This window comes from Rhipicephalus microplus, chromosome X (assembly GCF_043290135.1).
Source record: "Rhipicephalus microplus isolate Deutch F79 chromosome X, USDA_Rmic, whole genome shotgun sequence".
Classification (NCBI taxonomy): domain Eukaryota; kingdom Metazoa; phylum Arthropoda; class Arachnida; order Ixodida; family Ixodidae; genus Rhipicephalus; species Rhipicephalus microplus.
Window position 1 is genome coordinate 313,431,483 of NC_134710.1, and position 21,746 is coordinate 313,453,228.

At 45.9% G+C, this 21,746-nt stretch overlaps 1 pseudogene; it reads right to left on the reverse strand.

Annotated features, from left to right (window-relative positions):
- Nucleotides 1-18,620, reverse strand: part of LOC142775309 (eukaryotic translation initiation factor 4E-1A-like) — a 48,656-nt pseudogene extending 30,036 nt beyond the window's left edge.
- Nucleotides 18,621-21,746: the final 3,126 nt, after the last annotated feature.

Here is a 21,746-nt window from a genome sequence, read left to right on the forward strand (position 1 = left end):
TCTCAAGCTGACACAAAACATTTTAACTGTGAAAGCTTAAAACTGAGGCAGTGTCTTCAAACTCAAAGCTTGTTTGCTCGTCACTCACTTCAGGTGCAGTTGTAAGAAGGCACGCGTTTCTAACAGTGACTTGCACGCCCATGCACGCGTGACACCACCGCCATAGGAGAAACTAACCGGGTGCACCCCCGTCCGATTTAACAAGACAAGCAAAACCAAAGCTGCTAGAAACTGGCTGAAAAGGCCACCTTCAGACGTTATTCACATGTAAAACCTTCAGCAATGGGCAATTACTGCCTACACTCAGGTTTCTAAGCTGACACTAGAATTCATATATGGCAAGCAAGGGTCCGTGTAACTACAAGAATTGTAAACTGATTCAACCCCATGAGTGACCGGCTTTTCCCTCATGTGGGTCAGCCAAGTACGCTTTCTCAACACATGCACGTAGGTTTGCACGAAGGTCAGGAAAATATCACTAGGTTGCCCAAGCATTCAATTTCAAACTAATTTTGAACGTTCAATGGCTAGACTAACCACTGGCTGGTGTTGGGTTCACAAGAAACAAATCCAACAAACAAAAATCAATTATTCAAACCAGTGATGATAGGTGATGAATATACTTAGGCCTAGTAATGAACAATAAAGATTGTTTTCATTGTCATCTTAATGGTCATGGCCCCATATGCTATGTGGCTACCTCCTACTTACCTTCAAAAGACCACCAATATGGCAAACAAATTTTTTACAGAATATACCAAGAATGTACAGAATATCCCACAATACAAGAAAACTATGCTGCAACAGAAGAAACTGGTGTGTTTACCTTGAAGAGAGAGTAATCGCATCAAAGACGAAAATTACTAGCCACCTCCAAGTGGTTAAAGAGGGCCCAGAATTCTTTAACAGTATCAAAGGAGGCGACATCAATTTGGTTCTCCTCCCAGCTGCGCTTCTTGTCGTTCTTATAGTACCACATGCTCCATCATTGTTAAAGCGGTTGCTTTATCAAATGAAGTGGAGGATGTGGACGAGGGGCCTTTTTGACAGGTCCAGCCATGCAAGAATTGCTCTGCACAAAATTGGGTTCAACACAGGGTGTGCTTACATTCCCGAAATACACACCATTCTAGGCACTTTTCAATGGACACTACAGTGAAACATTGAGCTTGGAGCGATTCGCTCGCAGAACTGCTGTAACGATTTTTGCTATCATGGTTCATCATTAGGATAAAAAAAAAAGCTCTGATGTCACAAGATTAACATACTGCACGTAAACCCCACTGCTATATTGCATTAATGATGAGACTGCGTCAACCCCAGTATTTTGTTTTAGTCTTTTCATGATCATGAAATGTCTTCTCAAAGCAACAGTGATTGGTTTGGTAAAATGGAAAGCTAATTTGCAAAAGTACAACTGAGATTACTTTTTCTTCAGTGCCAGCTAAACCCTTTATTGTCACGTGTCATATATTTGGCAGATACCGAAAAAAGCTGACCAAGCAAGCCACAAAACGTGTTCTGCCTTCGATGCCGGTTGTCACGTACTCGCAAAATACGTACCTTTAAGCACGAGACATCTACGCCATCTCACGCAAGGTATTCTGGGCTAAAACCAAATGTTCTCAAGCTCATGAAGGAGAGCAGAAACACATGACAGTGCTCTCACTTCTTCGTTTTTTTCCTTCTTGAGTGACCGAAGGTGTGTTTTATAAAAATTTGTTGGTTTGAAGACATACAAGAAGTTGCACACATGTCACGTTCTGAAAAACGTTTATTTCACAATTATCGCTTTTGTGGTATGTCGTCAATTCGCGACATTCGGCATTTGAGGCAGTGTGTGGTGAATGCCGGTATGACATGTTCGTATTTTGATTATTATTAGAGCACCGACGTCCACTCTATTCATCGAAAAAGGGCTCCACACGTGCTTGGTACTCGAACCTAATAGTAACAATCGCTGTCTGTATATCGATGCTGATCCTCATGCACAAGCATGAGTTTGCCTTCAGCAAGCAGTGAGGATGAAAATAAAGATGCGGTATATGAGCCGAGTGCCTCTCTAGCACATGCAATGGGATGAAATAAAACTGTCAAGAACAGCAAGGAATTCCATCCTGAAAATTCACTCTTTCTTAATGACACAACCTTAACTCTCAGAGAATATTTCAATTTTTTTTTGTAAAAATGTCATTGGTTGAGCAGAACTTATTTGTTGAGCAGAGCAATCTCTTTGCAAAGCAAAAAAAAAATTATCCCAACAAGAAACTTGCTCTGCCTCATGATGAGCTAGATAAATATTTGGCGCTGTCACATTTATGGCACATTTTCAACTCCCAAAAAGTCTGTTACTTTAGACAGCGAAGTCTAGAGTTCCCACCTGGTAGCCGACACGATGTCACGTGATCACTGTGAAAAAAATCTAGTCAAATTCGCATTTAAAGAAGTGACAATCGACGATCAAAAACCTGGTTTCAAGGTTTGGCTTTCCACACGTTTGTGCATTGAGCCACCTACTGGCTTAAGTGCCTGTTGTTTCAGGTCTGCAACATACCTAGATGTATGCATTGAAGTGAAATTTTGGAGAATTATTTTGCATAAAGAAGTCAAAATTGATATTTATTGCTTAAACAGGGAAAAAATTTGTGGTTTTATGATTCAAGCATGAAACGGTTAATGTAAAAAATAAACATTACATATCCATATTACTTTGAAGCTTGGAAGGTTCTAAAACTACTCGGTGGGTTATCAGGGTTAGCAAAGTGCAGGAATCCAAATAAATTCCCACTGCTTGGACACAGACTTGTTCCAAAGCCTTTTTTAACAGGGTACTGACACAAATATTCACGGCCGAGATAGCCTGCGGGGTCGATTCCAGTGAACATTCGTATATCCTCTGCAAAATATCAACTGCGAATATAGCTTTGAAGGTATTTTAAATGATTTTGAAGTTTGTGTGAGCACTTGACTCCTTGGTACCATTGACACCCTGGAAGGGGATCCTTTGGCAACTTCTTAGGTCTCTCACACCACCACACTGCAGTCAATAAAACAAGTTATAATGACGTCATTGCCGCCATTTTTCGTGGACGTATTTGTTCCCGCTACAGTGATGTTCCCGCAGTCTCTACTTCTCTGCGGTTAGTCACGAGTGTTTGGTCGTGGTGGACGCTTTGTAGCTTCTGTGTACGGTGACATTGAATTCCCGTTTCCTACTCGGAGATAATTCTTGATGAAGAGCGTGCGGAAATGTGTCAGAGTTCTGTGCCCTCACGTGGTCGAGAGCTGTACACACTATGTGGCAATAGTTGCACCCGTTGGCTTCTAATTTTTGGAGCTCTCTCAAACCGAAACATGCTAATAATAGGGGCCTGTAATTATTTATCTGCCGCATGCTGCTGCAAAAGATGTGTCGTGTTACTAACAGGCCCCAAACAACTCATTGCAGCAGAAAAACGCTAGGTCAAAGTTTTAGCGCCAGTATGCCTTTAACCGCACTGCAGGCTTGATGTTCCATTCGAGCTGCAATTCATTTTTATCATGGAATAACACAGCGCTAGGCTCGGACACAGCCTGCAGTAAACGGGGTGCAAAGGTTTACTTGTTAACGAATATGACGAAAAATCTGCGCGACATTCCCTAACTCTGAGACATGACCTTTTAATTGCACAGAGGCGCACACAACAAGAGAACGCACCCCGACTTCTGCGGCGCGCGTTGTATGTTCATTCCGTCAATACGTTTTATCGCGAAATGCACCTCGGACGACACCAAACTCAGACGGAGAAGCCACAACTGCAGGGGCTAATTCCTCCGCTTAATTTGTCAGCAGTGTGGCAACAACCATGACAAAGTCTGACAACTGGGAAAGAGACACCAAACAGAACCTGTGGTTCATGCTTGTGTGCATGTGCCTTTGAGGGAGAAATGCCGCTGACTTATAAGCGACTATAGCTACTGTGGCGCTGACTGCTTTCATAGGAGGATTATCAGTCATGAGTCATGGCACAACGTCGCACAAGCTTTCTAGAGATCGCAAGCTGCGTAGAGTTTGGATACGTGCTGCTCAGCCATAATGCGAAACCTGGACACCTTTACAAAATGACCTCATTGGCTAGCTTAGAACACAGTTTGTTGCTTCACTTTGTTGCATTCGGCAAAAAAAAAAAGAAAAGCCAATGCATGGTATGCAGGCAAACCAGTCTCGTTTTCAATTATTTCATGCACTCCATTGTGACGAAGTTAACTGATTTTGATTATTTGAACCTGTAAATGGCTTGCAGTAGCATGGACGTATAAGCAGCTGTCGTAAGCACAGAGCTATATAACTGCCAATAAATTGCACACATGCGGTGCCTCTCGAACAAAAAAAAAAAAAAAACTGCACAGCGATCGCCACGCAGACTCCGTAGCTAGACTCAAAATTACGATCTACGATAGCATATTTCAGATGTAATTGCAGCTTTTCTGCCTCCACAAAGGTAATTAAACAATGCATTTCACATTCTACTATTAGCATTAGTTTATCTAGTGCTGACTCTACACGTTGGATCACGTTGGTGGCCTGGACTGCCTGACCACCCTTATATGGCCTCCTGCTACTCTTCATCGCTTGGCACAGAATTGGTCACTGGTAGAGCGACCACGACACAAATGCATACTGTGTTGCGATGTCACTTTGCTCCCTTCAAAGTAGTGTGGCCGGCCAGCTGTCAAATAAGAGAGTCATTCCATCACGGCTTCGAAATCGCATGGGCCAAGTGGCTTGGTACACGCACGCAAAAACGTAGAAAATAAGACCAGCCACTGAAAATTTCAATAAGTGACGACTTCTACTCGATCAAGTTGTACTCCGAGAATGAATGTCTAGCATTTTTGCGAAGTTTTCGGATTTTGTTCAGTATTAACGAGATGAAGAGCAAAGTGGGCAGCTCCTCGAATAGTAGGGAAATATAAACCTGCACATACGCAGACACTATTACGCTGCGCTTTAGCAACACGTAGCTCGACCTGCAAATGCGCGCAGACGGTATGTGTCTCGTCCCGCTGGTCTCTGCCATGCTTCCCCAAGGCACGCTGTCTGCTTTCGTAGCAGCTTCATTTGTTTGCGAATTGAAGCAGTCGGCAGCGTAGAAACATTGTTGCTGCATGTGGATGATGTACTACTGTGATTGCCGTCGCACGCTAACACAAAGTGAGAAGTACAGAACATAACTGCGTCAAAGGTGACTCGCGATGCTAGCAAGGTCAGAGTTTTTGACTGTCGTAGACACTTTAACCACGGCCTCTGGATGTCATCCATTATTAGAGTCCTTGCCGAAACGTTCTCGCTCGGCGCTACTAAATGTCATACCACATTACTTTGTCTGACAGCTCAAAGAAAGCGTCAACCCCCCGTCCTGCCTAAGTCCTCCAACAGAAAACATAGTGCCAGCAACGCAGGCGGCGCCAAGCGGCTTTCCTGCGAACCTGGCACACGGTGAAGTCTGCAACGCAGTTAGATCTCGCCGTATTCATAAGCGCTAATTCGTTTTCATTCAAAGATATATGCTTCTTTTCAGCGCTGGACAGTGTAGTCTGCAGCGAAACTAGAGGACCTGACGAGCTTTGTTGCCTGAGACGCGCACTACAGCACCGTCTCGACCCCCATTTTGACCCACCGTCACGACGCCTCTAGTCACTGTAATGAATAAAGCGCGTTTGTGGTGCACTGAGTGCTTAGCGCCGCGGGCCTAGAGGTCACACCTTCGATTCCCGGCGGCCAATTTTTTTCTTAGTTTTTTGTCATTTGTTAATCTCAATCGTATCACCTAATTTTCGAGACAAAAATTCGTTACTGAAGTCCTGGTAGACTCAAAACGAAACACTTTCGTTTAAAAAAACTTGCGGGTGGTGACATCACCCTGAAATTCTCACTTCACTGTGACGCCAGGACACGATTTTCAGTGAGTCTACATAGTGGCCGTCACTTCAGCGGAGCACGTTGAATTAGTTGAAAACATGGTGAGTGCGACATCATGGCACTCTTAGCCAAATTGACGTAAAAAACCCACCAACATATTCCTAAGGTAAAAAGAAAGAAAGTGGACGAATTGTACTGTAACCTGACTTTTACCAGTAACAGAAAAAAGCCTGAACTTGCATATGAACATGTTCAGATGTTTCAGAATTATACAGAGATTGTTTCGCTTTAATGTCCCTACAATGTCTAAAAGGTCGATGCTGCAAGAAAAGTTTTTGAAGTTTTAATATCAGATTGTACATCGATGAAGCAACCCAATGCACACAAATATATCTTGGTATACTAGGCCTGTAGCATTGACTGGTACAAAACCTATGGCTTACAATTGCAACAACACCAATGCGGTTAAGTGAAATAGTTATTCAAATCAATCTCTTTACAATTAACCTGAATAAACTGTTAGAAGAATGAAGTCTACACTAAGCCTGAATGCATCTGACAAAACCCGGACGGTATCCCGCTAAACACTGGGGCAGTTTTTTAACTGAGCATGAGCAAGCTTTTAAAATGAAAAATCATGCATAGCACGACGTAATCCTGCATAAGACGGCAACGCCCGTGGGCAGAGCCGGCTTCAGCTAGAAACAAGCAAACTACGCATAATTTCACAGAGGTGACTGTCGTGGGGCGAGACTTGCACACGTCAAGAAGCACCATGTGACGGCAAAGCGCATCCACAAGGCGCTCTCGGTGCTGCTCGTAATGCGACACGTTCCCGGGTCTTGCCCGCCCCCCCCCCCCCCCCCCCCCCGTGCATGGGCACTCACTGGGTCGTATACTACGGTTAGTTGCACACAAAAAAAGTGGGCGCCTCAACGATCTACAGTAGTGTCGGAAGCGTATGTTTCTTAACTAAAAGCTCATAACACCCAAATGGGGCAACGCAATCAACGAGGAAACACTAGTTCACAGTGCTTAAGCCTATACACGAAATCCGGTGCAGCTACGCAACGAATCTGGGAGCTCTAGCCGACAACCTTCAATGTAAAACAAAAGGTAAATGGCTGAAAATATAAACCTGTATGCTCCGGTAACGTCTGCGAGAGTCACAAGCAGGAAACGTGGTAAAAATAGGATTGAAATACCTTCGAAACCTCGTCGTTCGCCGCCATAGTGGTTGGAAATTATCCGATGGTTCCGCCTGTTCCGAATGTGCCACGACCGAATGAGCACGAGAGTGGCACGCGCTGCGTGCGGTGACGATCGGTGGCCTACTATTACCTACTAATGCTACTATCAGAGTTTCTCACAATATTTGTGAGACCACTATGTGCCACGTGGTGGCGACACCAAGGAGTATTTCGTAACTACTGTGGAGTCCCGGGTACACGGCCGACGCAGTGACTGGAATAGTGACGAAACGGACATAAGCGGCTGTCCGCGATAAATGTGTGCCGCGAATTAACTTGTACTTAGCAAAAACTGGCCGGTTTAGTGCGAAGCTCCTCAAGCTGTCGGTCGTGCGTCTGCGATGTAAGTAGTAGTAGTAGTAGTAGCAGAAGTAGCAGCAGTAGTAGCAGTAGTAGTAGTAGTAGTAGTAGTAATAGTAGTAGTCGTACTAGTGGGTAGCCATCTCTTGTTTAGTCTTTGAATGTCCGCTGTATGGTGGTACTCCTATATGATTAATATATGATGAAAATATGTGAGATGGTGGTACATGAATTGTTCACTAGATGGACGGATGGAGAGGCGCACTAACGGATGGATGGACGCATGGACCGACAAACGGAAGCAAGAATGAAAGGGCAGGCGGAAGCGCTGACGGACTGACGGACGCTTCGCCCCACTCATCATCATTCACTCTGTTGATATGCTGTGATTTTTTTAGTTTGATAGGAAATATAGAGACAGTCTCGGCTGGTTTTTGCCGTTGCCACCTCTGTTATTCAGGTATATCTATATATGTATGTACACTGCTACGTACGAGTGGCATAGCGATCCACACGATGAAGAGGAGGACGACAGTGGACATTCTGGAGCGAGTATCATAGGGATGTTTACTATGCCATAAAGGAATTCATCAGTCAGACTAAAAGAATATTGAGTTAAATCGTTCATCCTTTTAAACACTTAAGTACTAATATTTGGTAAATAAATTTGCTGTATACCCTATCCCTAATTTACACGAAAAAAATTGCGAGAAAACACTTAAAAAATTCACCTAACACTCGGCCAATCCTCTGCATTGGGTAAGAGCCATGATAAGTGCAGAAGAAGAAGAAGAAGAAGAAGAAGAAGAAGAAGAAGAAGAAGAAGAAGAAGAAGAAGAAGAAGAAAAAGAAGTAGTAGTGTGCGTAGTGCACTTTGTGTGTTTTGCATTAGTCTAGCATTGCCGGTTTTATTGTATATTCAAGCAGCTATTTGTAACTTCTGCTTTGCGAATCGTGGGCCGTGCTTCTGCTTGCGCGTGCTTGTGTGTGTGTCATGACAATCTGAAAGCTTACTGCATTATTGCTCCCCTGTGTACCGCGGACCATGTTACTTGTTGCGTGTAAACTTTGTATTGAAACTCTGCACTGTAGCACTCCTGCCCTGGCTGCCAAAGGGTGGCTTGCAGTATTAAATAAATAAATAAATAAATAAATGAAGAAGAAGAAGAAGAAGAAGAAGAAGAAGAAGAAGAAGAAGAAGAAGAAGAAGAAGAAGAAGAAGAAGAAGAAGAACGTTGTTACATGACACGCAGCTCATGATTATCCTGTTTGCATCAGTCACGTACCTTCGTGAGCTATTTATGTCATGTAATACCAAACTTGGTATATGCGAACTTAGTGAAACGGCTTCGAGCGCATCATGATTGTGGCATGTAGTGATGCTCTTGCAAGACACGTATGTCATGATTTTCATGTTAGGGTCGGTCGTTTGTGTTTGCCATGAAGTCATGTCATACCATACAGGTTTCGCAACATTTCATGTGAGCTAAACTACCACAAGCGCAGCAAGACTATGAAATCTAAATCATAACATTCATAACATACCTATCATGAATTGCATGTTATGACATGCATGATAGGCAAGAAGAGGTAAAAGTCGTAAGCAGCTTGATAATAGATAGATACGCACAAAGTCGCCGATGTTCGCTAAGAAATGCTTCACATTTAAAAATCAGTACGCGTACAGAACAAACACCCTGACATATTGTATAAAAAATCCGTACAGCACTTCACGGTCCTGAAGTGATTTCCCAGTAGTTCTTTTATTGGCGCGCAGCGCGTGCCCAATAAAAGACGGGGTTCCCGCCTTGTTGTTTGGTTGTTATCTTCACGAGACGGATGCGTGCATTGGCTGGCAAAAACGTATCTTAAACTTATTTGGAAGAAGCGGCTCGTACGCGGGCAAAAATGCCGAATATGAAACTTAATCCCGTGAACAGTGTCAATTTTTATGGACGGGAACAAGGCTACGCGGGGCCTGCGCACTCCGGCGGCTGCTGGCAGCGCGTTCAAGTGGGAGCGATAGCAACCACAGTCTCTTTTTGCGTCATCTCTCAGCGAGCAAAACAAGCATTCGTTGCTGATATAGAAGGGCAAGCTTGCAACCCCTCCCCCTTCAAGTTGATTACCAGCACTAACGTAATCGCCTTGAAGGGGGAGGGGGTCATAATTTCGCCGCTGGTTCCATATCAGCAACGAATGGTTGCTTTGCTCACCCCGAGATGACGCAAAAAAGACTGCGGTTGCTATCGCTCTCGCTTGAACGCGCAGCCAGCAGCGACCGGAGTGCGAAAGCCGCGTCCTCCCGTGTTCCCTTTCATAAAAATTGACCCTGTACATTTTCGCGCCTTTTATGTACGGAAAAATTTAATGCGATAGCAATTTTATGAATACTCTCGGCTTCATTTGCCGCCGGCGTTGGCGTCAACGTTGGCGTCGCTGTCATGCATCCTATATGTATACGCATCTATATATATGAAAACGCAAGAAAGAAAAAAAGATTCCAGAATAAAGCAGCGCGAGTATCCAAACGTGGCACCTCTGCGTCATGAAAGCGAGGCGTTATCTACTGACCCACCCCAAAAACGTTCGTTCTTCACCGCTCAAACAGCAAGCTATTTATATCTACCACTTGATTGATTTGTGGGGTTTAACGTCCCAAAACCACCATATGATTATGAGAGACGCCGCAGTGAAGGGCTCTGGAAATTTCGACCACCTGGGGTTCTCTAACGTGCACCCAAATCTGAGTACATGGGCCTACAGAATTTCCGCCTCCATCGGAAATGCAGCCGCCGCATTCGGGATTTGATCCCACGACCTGCGGGTCAGCAGCCGAGTACCTTATCCACTAGACCACCGTGGCGGGGCATATCTACCACTTACCGCTGCTGTCTTTTCGCCTTTACCAGAAAGATGGCCCAATGAGCGCACGTGACCACATCACGCAGCGGCGCCCGCTCTAATCTCCTACGCGTACTTTGCCCGGCTTAGAGAAAGGGAGTAACGCTCCCTGGCGCGCCCTTATCTCGCGGTGGTGAGGAGGGTAGGATCGTACGCCTTGGCTGGCCTCGGGCTTTACGTGGAGCGATTCTGCTGTAGTTACCGGGCGTACAAAGTCACTGCAACCATTGCAGTCTCCCTTCGAGAAAAGCGCGCGCTTTTCAGACTCAGCGAAGTAGCAAATGAGACGCTTATTCGCGTGCATTCATTTTTGTAAATACGTTTTTTTGCGTACTTTGTGCGCGAGAACGCGGGGCACGTTTCTATCTGCTTTCCATTCTGCGCGTGACCTTTCAAATTGTTGCTATCGCATTCATTCCTTCGCCCTTTCGGCATAGCTGTGACGTTTTTATATTCCGAGGAATCCAGCAATCAAATTCAATGAAGAAACTAAACAAGAGTATGCGTGCTTTTTATTAGTATACGCATCAAGACTTCTCGGCAAGGTTCGCCACACCATTGCCTATAAGGTGTACTTACACGTCTGTCCACCTAAAAATTATGCTTATGCTTCATTTAAAGCAGCGATTCTTTTTCATCTGAAGTAAATGAACGCTTGATATATATCTGTTTGTCTCAGTTACCAGGTACCTACTCGGCTGTAAGAAAGTGGCCGTCGAAGATGGCGGCTCCGGACTCTCTTTCTCACTGTGGTCTGGGGCCAGACTCGTTGAAAGAGAACTATTTTTTTGCTTCGTGGCCTTCCGCTGTCGGATCGAGCTTCTGGTTACATTGCGAGCGATACCGGATGCCTACCGAGTGCTGCGCTTCCTGGCGGTAGTCTTCCGTCGTCGCACGGTTGCCATCGTGTGAGCTGCGGAGAGCGTGTTCGAGATAACTCCCGATGACACTTTCCGCTGTGCTTAGTCACTGCAAAAAGAGTGACACAGAGCGAGAAAAAGTTTAATTTCCAATTAACTATAGTTCAACAAAACTCACAAAATAACTGATCAGGCTATTCGGTAGAGTAAAATACAAAGTGCGAAAAAATTACCTGGGATTTTGAATGAACCAGTTAAGGTAGGCCCCGCTTACATAAATGTTGTAAGTAAAGCGAACTTAAAAGTTCGAATACGATGTGCATGTCAAATGCTGCGAAAGGCAGGGCAGAAATCAACATGATGTTTCTATATTTATTTATGATCATTTTAGATAAGTGATAACGAGGTGATCGCTGGAAGCGTTATATTTGTGAATTGCTCGGTTGCATTTTCTACTCACCGTGAGTAGCCACAAAAACTGAAGTTTGTAGAACAGGACGTAATAATGTTGCGACGAAATGGAACAGTAATAAGTTATGAGCAGATTTGAAAATATTTGATAATATAGAGTTTGCATAGACACATAAACACCCTCAATAAAACAACAAGTACAAAGAGACATATGTATTGTCAAGACTTATTACCATGTGAAACACAACTTAAAAATCGTAATTTTGAAATGTGCCATCCGGTAACAAATTTGCTGAACAAGTTGATCTGGGCTTCTTTTAAGCAACAATTGAGGTTTCTTAAGGCTCCTTACTAATCACTCTTCTTGCTTCGTCGGCTCTTCTAACCAAGTGGCCTGTGCCTCGCTGACAGGGCGAACGGCTCATATCATTTCCCCATGCGAGTTGCCAGGCAGCAGAACATGGCATAGACTACAAAAATAAAAAGTGGGTTATTCTGTTTCAGCAATAGATGTTTTCCTGCAGCCTCCTCCCTCGTCCCGATTTGGAGTTTTTAGGATATGATTACTTTACATATGCAGCAGAATTGCTGTACATAACATACCACGCACGGAGGCCCCTTCACTTACTCTATTTCGATTTATATGTGGGGTTTAACGTCCCGAAACCACCATATCATTATGAGAGACGCCGTAGTGGAGGTCTCCAGAAATTTCGACCACCTGGGGTTCTGTTCTGTTCTGTTCTGTTTTAACTGTTTTGCTGTGGAGAGGTTGAGGTGCCTATTGCCTCGGCTACTCCATATCACAAAGTTCTGCAGCGAAAAATAAAATAATTATACAGAACGGTACCCAAAAATTAACAATACGGAAAAGAAAAAAATATAATAGCACACTGAAACCAGTTCAAATATCACGCCAATACACAGTTTTCTTAGTGCAGTTCACACAGTCATAAACTATATAAACGCACACACTTTTTTACTGTCAGTATATACATGACAACATTTTATATATACCCATCTCTGGCTGTCGGTCATAGGCGCTTGTCCAGTCCGGTCTCCACTAAAAAGCCTGTCAGGAAGATTACCGCCTTTTTCAGGCGATGCATCTCAGGCCATGGTCCAAGTAGTTTCTTTATTGTGAGGGGCCGTCGGTCCAAACTTGTTAATTTGTTCTATAATTTTTCTCTTTCATTCGAGTATTTAACGCACTCCAAAAGAATATGGCGAACATTTTCTTCTGCATGACCACAATGGCATTCCGATGAGTTGGATTGATGTATTTTGTGCAGGAAGCTGTTTGTGTATGCTATACTTACAATCGAAGTCGGTGGATTAATGTCTCTAGGTGTCGTTGGAGGTCTGTAGCTATGGAAAATTTTTTGTGTGGATCAAAGTTCATAAAGTACCGTTTCCTTTGATTTAGGGCTCTCAAACCACTTCTTCATCGAACAATGGTTAGCTCCCTGCGTTATAAAATGTTGAATATCCGCCCCAGACATAGAGATCGCGCAATCCCGAGCTTCTTTCAATGCTTCCTTCGCGAGGCTATCAGCCTCTTCATTTCCCTTTATTCCAATGTGGCTGGGTATCCATTGAAATACGATGTTGTGACCCTACGATGAGGCATATTCCACAGTTTCTGAAATACATTGTGCTATTTCACCATTTTTGTAAGGTGATCTCACATTTCTCATTAGCTGAAGAGCAGGTTTGCTATCAGTGCATATCACCCATTTTCGTGACTCAGGATTCTCGCAGATAAGCTTAACTGCTTCAAAGATAGCCACCAATTGTGCTTTCGTCGATGAAGATTTGTGCAATTATTTGTACATCTTCTTTTTCGGAATTTGGGGTATAAAGAGTGCACAGGCTGATGCTTCTTCAGTGCATGATCCGTCTGTATATATCTTCGTTTTTTGATTATGCATTACATGAAGCTGATGAAGTATTAACTGTGCCGCTACTAGAGGTGCCATGTCTGCTTTTTTCTCAATGCAGTCTATTTCACGGATAACGTTGAGAAGTGGCAGCGTACAAGGTGTTTTCGAAGGTTTCCATTGTTTAAATTCTGGTACTACTGCTTGAAATGATGATATAGTACCCTGTAGTCTCATTGCCGTTCTTGTGTTAGTGCACCAAATAAAAATGACTTTCATGTTGCGTGAAAATTCTAAATACATTTCGAGACCACCTGGGGTTCTTTAACGTGCACCCAAATCTGAGGACACGAGCTTACAACAATTCCGCCTCCATCGGAAATGTAGCCGCCGCAGCCAGGATTTGCTCCCGCGACCTGCGGCACAGCAACCGAGTACCTTAGCGACTACACCACCACGGCGGGGCCACTTACTCTATTTTATTAATACGCAGAACCTCGCTACAGATGCAGGCAAACGCTGAAAACAGACAAAAACGTGCGTATAAACATGTGAGGAGGCGGCGCCGGCATCACACGCCGTTGATTTTGTATAATCAAATTTCTTCACCTTCCTTACTACGTGTGTCTAATTTAAGCAATTTCGCGCATACACACTGGAAAGGTTCTACTAATTCTGCACCTCAAGATATATCTTCTATGTTAAACAACAACGCTCTTTCTACCCCCTTTTTTATTGCTTACGTAAATACGCTGTAACTATATTCTGCTCCTCGTGTATTGGGTTGAACAACAGCCATTATATTTATTCAGTACGCTGAAATGTTCTCCACGCTGCCTTTTTTTTCCACTTCTGCGTGAGTGAACATACACTTCACCTATTATCGCTGTAAAAGTTATCAGGGGTTACATGAAACCGCCACTAAAGGCGACGTATTGGGCCTTCAGAAGAGCAGATCACAATCTGCAATCTGCGTACGATCACCCTTGATAACTTATTGTAGCATTCACGCCACGTGGATTAGTACAAAAACACGCATAATATTGTCAACTATAGTGAATTACAGTTTCTTTTTGCTGTCCGCGACAACCCGGCATACGCAGGCTGCCAATGAACCTCGTGCGCAGATCCATAAATAAGGCCCCCTGCAATTGCCTCTTCCTGCGCAGAGCCAACAAAACCTCCGCAACGATGCATCCGGGGTTCTTTAACCCACAGAAGAAGGAAATGGCTTCGAAGATGCCCACATTTTCTCTGACGCAAATTTACCGTACACGGAACGCGCTCCATGATATAATAGCGCACCGCGAGCCCTTGCGGTGCGGTCGCTGCCACTGCGCATGCATCGTAACGCGAGTCGGCGTTCGCGTTCGCGGACCGCACGCAGAAAATCCGAAATTGCGTGCGGCAATCGCGGCCCCATGTGGCCTGCAAGCGCTGGTTTTGATACTTCGGTGTTACTGCGACCATGCTTTGTGGTTTACAGCAGGGCAAACGCTATTCTAAATCTCATATGGCGCCCGCTACGCACGCAAAGCCCGCAGCGCTTACAAACGGTATTCTAAAACTCCGAGTGCAGGCGCCGTCTACACTGCCGCGCCGACGCGACGGCGAGCCCCAGCCCCCACCTGCTGCGCTAGTGCAGTGAGAAGATGCATGGGGCAGTGGATGCAACGAAGCGACCACGTCATATTGCATAGCCGCGTCTTTGGAGGATGTTCCGGCGGGCGATCATAGAAGTGGCGGTGTAGTTGCCGTAGTACTGAAGCTGTGAAGAGCGTCTCCATTTGGCGCGCGCGCGTCGTAGCCTAAAAAAGCGTGTAACTGCACGTTTCACCTGATTGTAACGAATTGGTGAGCTTTAAATGGCGTTTATACGCCTGCCGCGCGTAATGGTGCACAAGTGAATGTGCAGGTGTGTCAAAATTGCGCCGAGTCACTCCCTGTTTGAGGAGCGTGCTGATCCTCAAAGACTGCTACAATATGATTTCGCATAGTAAGTGCTCCCTGATTGATGTGCGTAGTTCAAGCAGCACATCGAGCCATGATACAATAATCGACTACGAACGCACAACAAAGAGTGAAGAAGTACCAAAGCAGCGACGAAAACCTTCAATGCTTATGTCGGCATCCCTTTGATATGTAGAGGATTGATGTTTATGTGAGCTCCAAGGCAATTCATTATTTTATGAGTAACATGACCACACGTAACGCTAACTCAATGTTTATAATAGGGGTGCCTGAATGCTATAGTATCAGTTTCGCACTGTTTCTAAGATGCCGAAAGGCTGTCTCATTTTAACAGCTTGCTTCACAGCTATTGTGTACCGGTTGATACCATCTCTGAAGGTTTCTAATACCAGACAGCTGAGCCGAAGGCACGCATTGAGCTCTCTGGAACAAAATCGAAGCCTTAGGCTTCATGTCAAGCATATTAAATTACGTAGATGTAAATATAACACATCTTATTTTGTCTTTTTGGTGCACTGAATGATGGCAGAACGGTGATTCATGTGACATCATTAGCGTACATTCTATTGATTTCTGCTCATACTAGAACAATATCAGTGTACAATTGCCCCCGACCCAGCTTTGCAATGCAGTCGCTCACAATGTTTTCCTTGACATCATGAGCGATCAGCTTTTTTCACTCCATTTTGTGCCTTTGATTGATTTTGAGAATTTAACGTCCCAAAACCAGGATATGATTTTGAGAGACGCCGTAGTGGAGGGCTCCGGAAATTTCGACCACCTGGGGTTCTTTAACGTGCACCCAAATCTGAGCACATGGGCCTACAACATTTACACCTCCATCGGAAATGCCGCCGCCAAAGCCGGGATTCAATTCCGCGACCTGCGTGTCAGTAGCCGAGTACCTTAGATACTAGACCACCGCGGCGGGGCCCATTTTGTGCATTTTTACCAGCCCAAGCACCGATGACATGTTGTACCCGACAAGCACAAATTCCTGATAAGCTCAACGTTTAATGGTGACATTGCACGCGTGCTTTGCGAAGAAATTGGTGGCGAAGAAACATCACGAGTAAGAAAGGTAGTGAATGTGAGAACAAAACAAATGGAAGCATGGTGGATCATTTAATTCTTCCAAAAGAGGACCTCTATATATACAACGGAGACGATGTAGATATACCCTGCAAAAAGGCGCCCATGCTTCGATCGTGTTTGGATTTTTCTTTCATTATTTGCTATATAGACACTTTGGACAGGTTATACAAGTTGCCATCGTTTTCCTTATGAAGTGCATGTAGCACAGCGCTAGTGGCGGCAATCCGGCAGGATGAATAGACGACTAGTGCCGATGGCTCGTGGCGAGAGCCGTTTAGAGCGTTCGGGTGCTTTTTGCCGGCTGGACACTACTGTCACCATCCTATCCTTCCTCATACGGCGGCGGCGGCTGAATTTTCAATGCAGGAGAAAAGGCTGTATTCCGGTATGCTCAGATTTTGATGCACGTTAAAGAACCCCAGGAGGTCGAAATTTCTGAAGCCCTCCACTACGGCGTCTCTCATAATTAGATGTTGATTGGGAGACGTTAAAACTCAGAAAAGAATGAATCCTCAGCTGTAGGCCTTCCTTCTCTCATCAAACTTGCGACGATGGCATGTCTGCGTCCCTCGCCGTCACGTAGCTACATCCAATCTGATATCATCGCTCCACGCACCGTACGTTTTACCCGCGAGTAAAAGCTCGCGAGTGTAGGCGAGGAACACGACTGAAGCACAGATTAAAGAAGCAGGCCATCTCCGTAGCGTGGACGGCACATGCGATAACATTCTCCCGCATGCCAGATTTGACATCGCTTCCCCCTCAAGAGGAAAGCAAACGTCCCACCCATATTTCTCTGTGCAAAAGAGCATAAAGAAACGCCGGGAGATTGGAAGGGGAGTGCTGCGTGGCTGGCGCAGCATGTATCAATATCTAGTGCGCCGTGGCGTGCGTTCGCGTGCGTCAGCCAAAGCGGGCGCAGGTATCCCTTCAAGGGTGGATGGAAAATTTGTTCCAGTGCTTCATCCTTATTCGGGTAACGTAAGGGGTGGACTGGGAGCACATTCCATCCTTTTTAGGTGACAAGGGTGTGGTCACGACCCCCACCCGCCCCATGCATGCCTATGGCCGTGAGTGCTTTCACGGCTTTCAACAGCAAACGACTCATATTCTTTACGCGCGTTGTGAACTTGGCTTAGTGTTGGGTCACCACTGATGCGAGAAAGAGCATAAAAGACACCTGTCTTGGGAGCTACCACAAGGTACTCTGCGCCACCCGCAGTATCCTCGCACCAGGTCATGGCTGCGCCCCTGCCCTTGGCCTGCGACTCTACAATGCAGTCGCATCGGCACGCGTCCTCAACACGGCATCCATGGCTTCGCTGTGTGCTTGCCAGCTGGCTGCCCTGGACGCGGACCATCGGAACGCCGTGTGGGAGTATTACGGACTTCCCCACACCTTCCAGGTGGGCCACTGAGGTGCGGTAAACTCCCATCTTTTTACGGGTGACCCAGCGGACACTAAATCATGTTCTGCGGCTGAAAACCACAACGCAGGGGCAGCTACTTCTGAAGAGGCTGTACGCTCTACCTCACTCATTCATGGGTCAGCGGGCGAGTGAACCCCGCCGTGGTGGTCTACTGGCTAAGGTACTCGGCTGCTGACCCGCAGGGCGCGGGTTCAAATCCCGGCTGCGGCGGCTGCATTTCCGATGGAGGCGGAAATGTTGTAGGCCCATGTGCTGAGATTTGAGTGCACGTTAAAGAACCCCAGGTAGTCTAAATTTCCGGAGCCCTTCACTACGGCGTCTCTCATAATCATATAGTGGTTTTGGGACGTTAAACCCCACATATCAATCAGCGGGCGAGTGAGCTTTTGACTGTAGTGCCTGCTCGCAGTACTCCAGCTGGCCGGCTATCCACCTAGCAGCAATCGGGCTGCAACCTTCCGCTGCACTGCGTACCTGCACACTTCGGAACATCCAGCAAAGAGGCGGCCCACTGTGCCACGAAGGATGCCCACGACCCCAGCGTCGGCGTCACCAACTTCGTGTACTCCACGGACGCCGGCGGTCTCCGCACCACCCGCTACGTGCGTTAGCGTCATACCGAGCATTGCGTAGCATCCGGCAAGCCGCCGCGGCGGCTCCCTCTCGAGGGATTACCAAAACGAGACCACGGTTTTCTTCTCCGTCTTCGCCCTGCAGACAACTACACAGCCGAGTGAAAATATCTGCTCTCCGGGCGTGGCAGTCGATACTACATGGACTGGGGCGACCTGGAGACCCTGCACCACATCTTGCTTCATTGCCCGGCTGGTGACGCGAACAGACAAGTGATGCTCACAGCGTATGGAGCTCTCGACCTGCCTCGGACAACAGCTGAACACCACCTGTTCCGAAACAGCTGCCGTGCGCATATCAAGCGTGCCTTTTCTCCACTGCTGGACTTCGTAGATGGAAGTGCACTGCGTGAGCAAATTTAAAGAATGCGCACCGCGTCATTGTAACTTGATAGCGTTAGACAGCTCGTGTCACAGAAAGGCCGCCATCGGTGTTGGCCCTGTTAGTTGTGAGTGAAAAATCACTCCGTGATTTTCCGTGAGTGAAAAAGCAAGTTATCGAGATAACCGCGGTTAATACGATACAGTAAATGCGATACAGACAAGTCCCATTGGCAACTTTAGCAGTTAAAGAACTGCAACTGAGGAATTTCCGGATAGTGCGAACAAACACACTATATATTTCACTTCCTTTGAGCCTCGTCAGAATACAATTATGAAAGTGCATCGTAAATATTGATTATAAGCTTTGCGGTATTGATTATAAAAAGTATGCGCAGCTCAACGCAGCGCACGTGTAGTAAAACTCTCAGCTTACGGATCAACTGGATTGTAACTACGCTTACCGATTTGCAATGTCATTCGGGTGCTCAAGTTTGGTGACTGAAGCATTCTCAGTGATCACTAATCGATGGACGCATCTGACGATGGTATGTTCCGAGTATTCGCTTTTTTTTCTGTAATCGAGGATTCCGGTGCTGTTGCTGCGTGTCTTAAATCTCAATGCAGACTCCTTTTCAGGGAGTTCGGTGAGCATCGTTTGTTCTACTGGCCCTTCAGCGATGCCTGTGGTCTGTTTGAAAGCGCATTGCCGACGCACATTCGCGCAGCAGACGCAGAACACAAGTTGTAGCGGGCGAACTGAGCGTATGCATGCATGGGTGCCTTTCGTCCATTTTACCACGTGCAAGAAAAAAAGGGTAAAGAAAGAGAGTGTGACACATAGCTTCTCAAAAAAAAGCACAAAATGTGAACTTCAATATGCCTTTCGCAAGTTCTTAGAGCCATTTTTCCTCATTATAACACGGCGTCTTACTGCTACCTTCTTCGCAACCATAGGTTTCGCATGGCAATCGTGCTTGCTTGGGGTTCCTGCATGCGTGCGGTACTGCGAAGTGGCTGGCTGCCTCGCAATTTTCTGCTACGGTGACGCCGCCATACGGGAACCGGTGAAAGCTATGATGGGGTCATAGAATGAAAACTTGCCTGGCGACAACGTGTGCTTCAGTAATGGGTAAATAATACAAGAGAAATCACGTGTGCTGTGGGCTGCAGTGGTCCAACCGCACCGTGAAAGGCGTCATAAGCGTGCTTGGTTTTCTTTTCGGCTTACGACAGAAAGAAGGATGGGCTGTGGAACTGCACATCTTGAAACTTGTCACGATAACAATGTGGCCACTTTTGGGACGCGACACAACTGATTGAATTTTGTTTACAAAAACCACGATACGATGTATGGTGAGATGGTGTAGTAAGGATCTCGTGATTCATTTCCACCGCTTGTGGTGCTTTAAAGTGATCCTAAATTTTAGCATCTGTTTTTTTTACACTTAGTCCTATCGAAATTTTGCCACCGTGGCTGGCAATCTAGCCCATGTCACCAAACTCAGCAGCACTGCACTTAGCGTGCTGTGCTATACCATGGTGCGTAATCCTGACGCAACAGGCGAGTGCCTTCTTATTTTTTCTTTTGATGGGGACTAGGAAGGGAAAACAATAACACGCTAAATACAACTATGCTTTTGTGAGTGAAGAACACGTAACAGCTCGCCGCAACTGGCACTGCGAGCAGCCTGTGTCCGCTGCGTGGCATGTTGGGCAGACACCGCCACGGTCCGCGATCGAGCGCAAGCCTGCCTAGGGTGCTCAAATTTCATCAACGTGATTGACATTTCTAGCATTCTGTCTGCGACGAGATATGCAAGCAGTTTTCTCCATAACATTGATATGAAGATCGCAGCAAATAATCCGGTTGGGCAAGAGTGCCTGCAGTGCCGCATGTTTACCTGTGAAATGTGCAAGCATCGTGGTCCCCAAGCTCGCTCGTAGCTTGTAAACCGGCGCTGCTTTGAATAAGTGACATACTGTAGCACACGTTTGTTGGGTTAAGTATTAGTTTGTGTAATTAAACAATTCTAACCCATCTTCGCTGGCATGAAACTGGCACCCTCGGTTAAGTTGATGACAGTGGTAAAGAAACGACCTGTAGCACAAGCGGCCTTACGTCACCTGTCTCCTGTGTTGTCCACTATGGTCTATGGCTTCCAATACTCACCGTAGACGCCTAAATAGACAGCAAAATGGACGGCGGCCATCTTAAGTCCCATTCCAATTCTCACGTATACCCGGCAAAGTAGAACGCTCAGAGAAGACCGCATCGTAGACAAATACGATGCAGGCTACTTTGCTGTATAAACAAGATGGCGGCTCAGCGAATCGCTCAGATATATCAAATCTCATCAGAATGGCCGTCTGCACACAAGCAGACAATTTTCCAGACGCTCAATGTGGGTCAAGTTTATTTGTTTATGATTTTAACACGAAATAAGCTAGAAATTACAACTGTTACGTTTGTTTCTTTTAGCTCTTTCTTCTCGACGCAAAGTGGCGCATTGTCGCGTAAAAGCTGTCTAAACGTGTTCCAATTCTCGGACATCATGGGCTCGGTGCGGTCTTCTAAGCAGTCTTCGTAGACTGTCTATGTGCTGTCTAAGAATTGGAACACAGCCTATATATCACCGCGCGATCGCTGGACTTAGTGGATGACAAAAATCTGCCGAGTTTGACGCACGCGAGGTGCCCGATCTGCCAATACAGTGTGACAGAACGTCACCGAACCGGCTGCTACGCAAGCGGGTCGAACGTTGAATCCGGTGAAAGATCACACCGCGT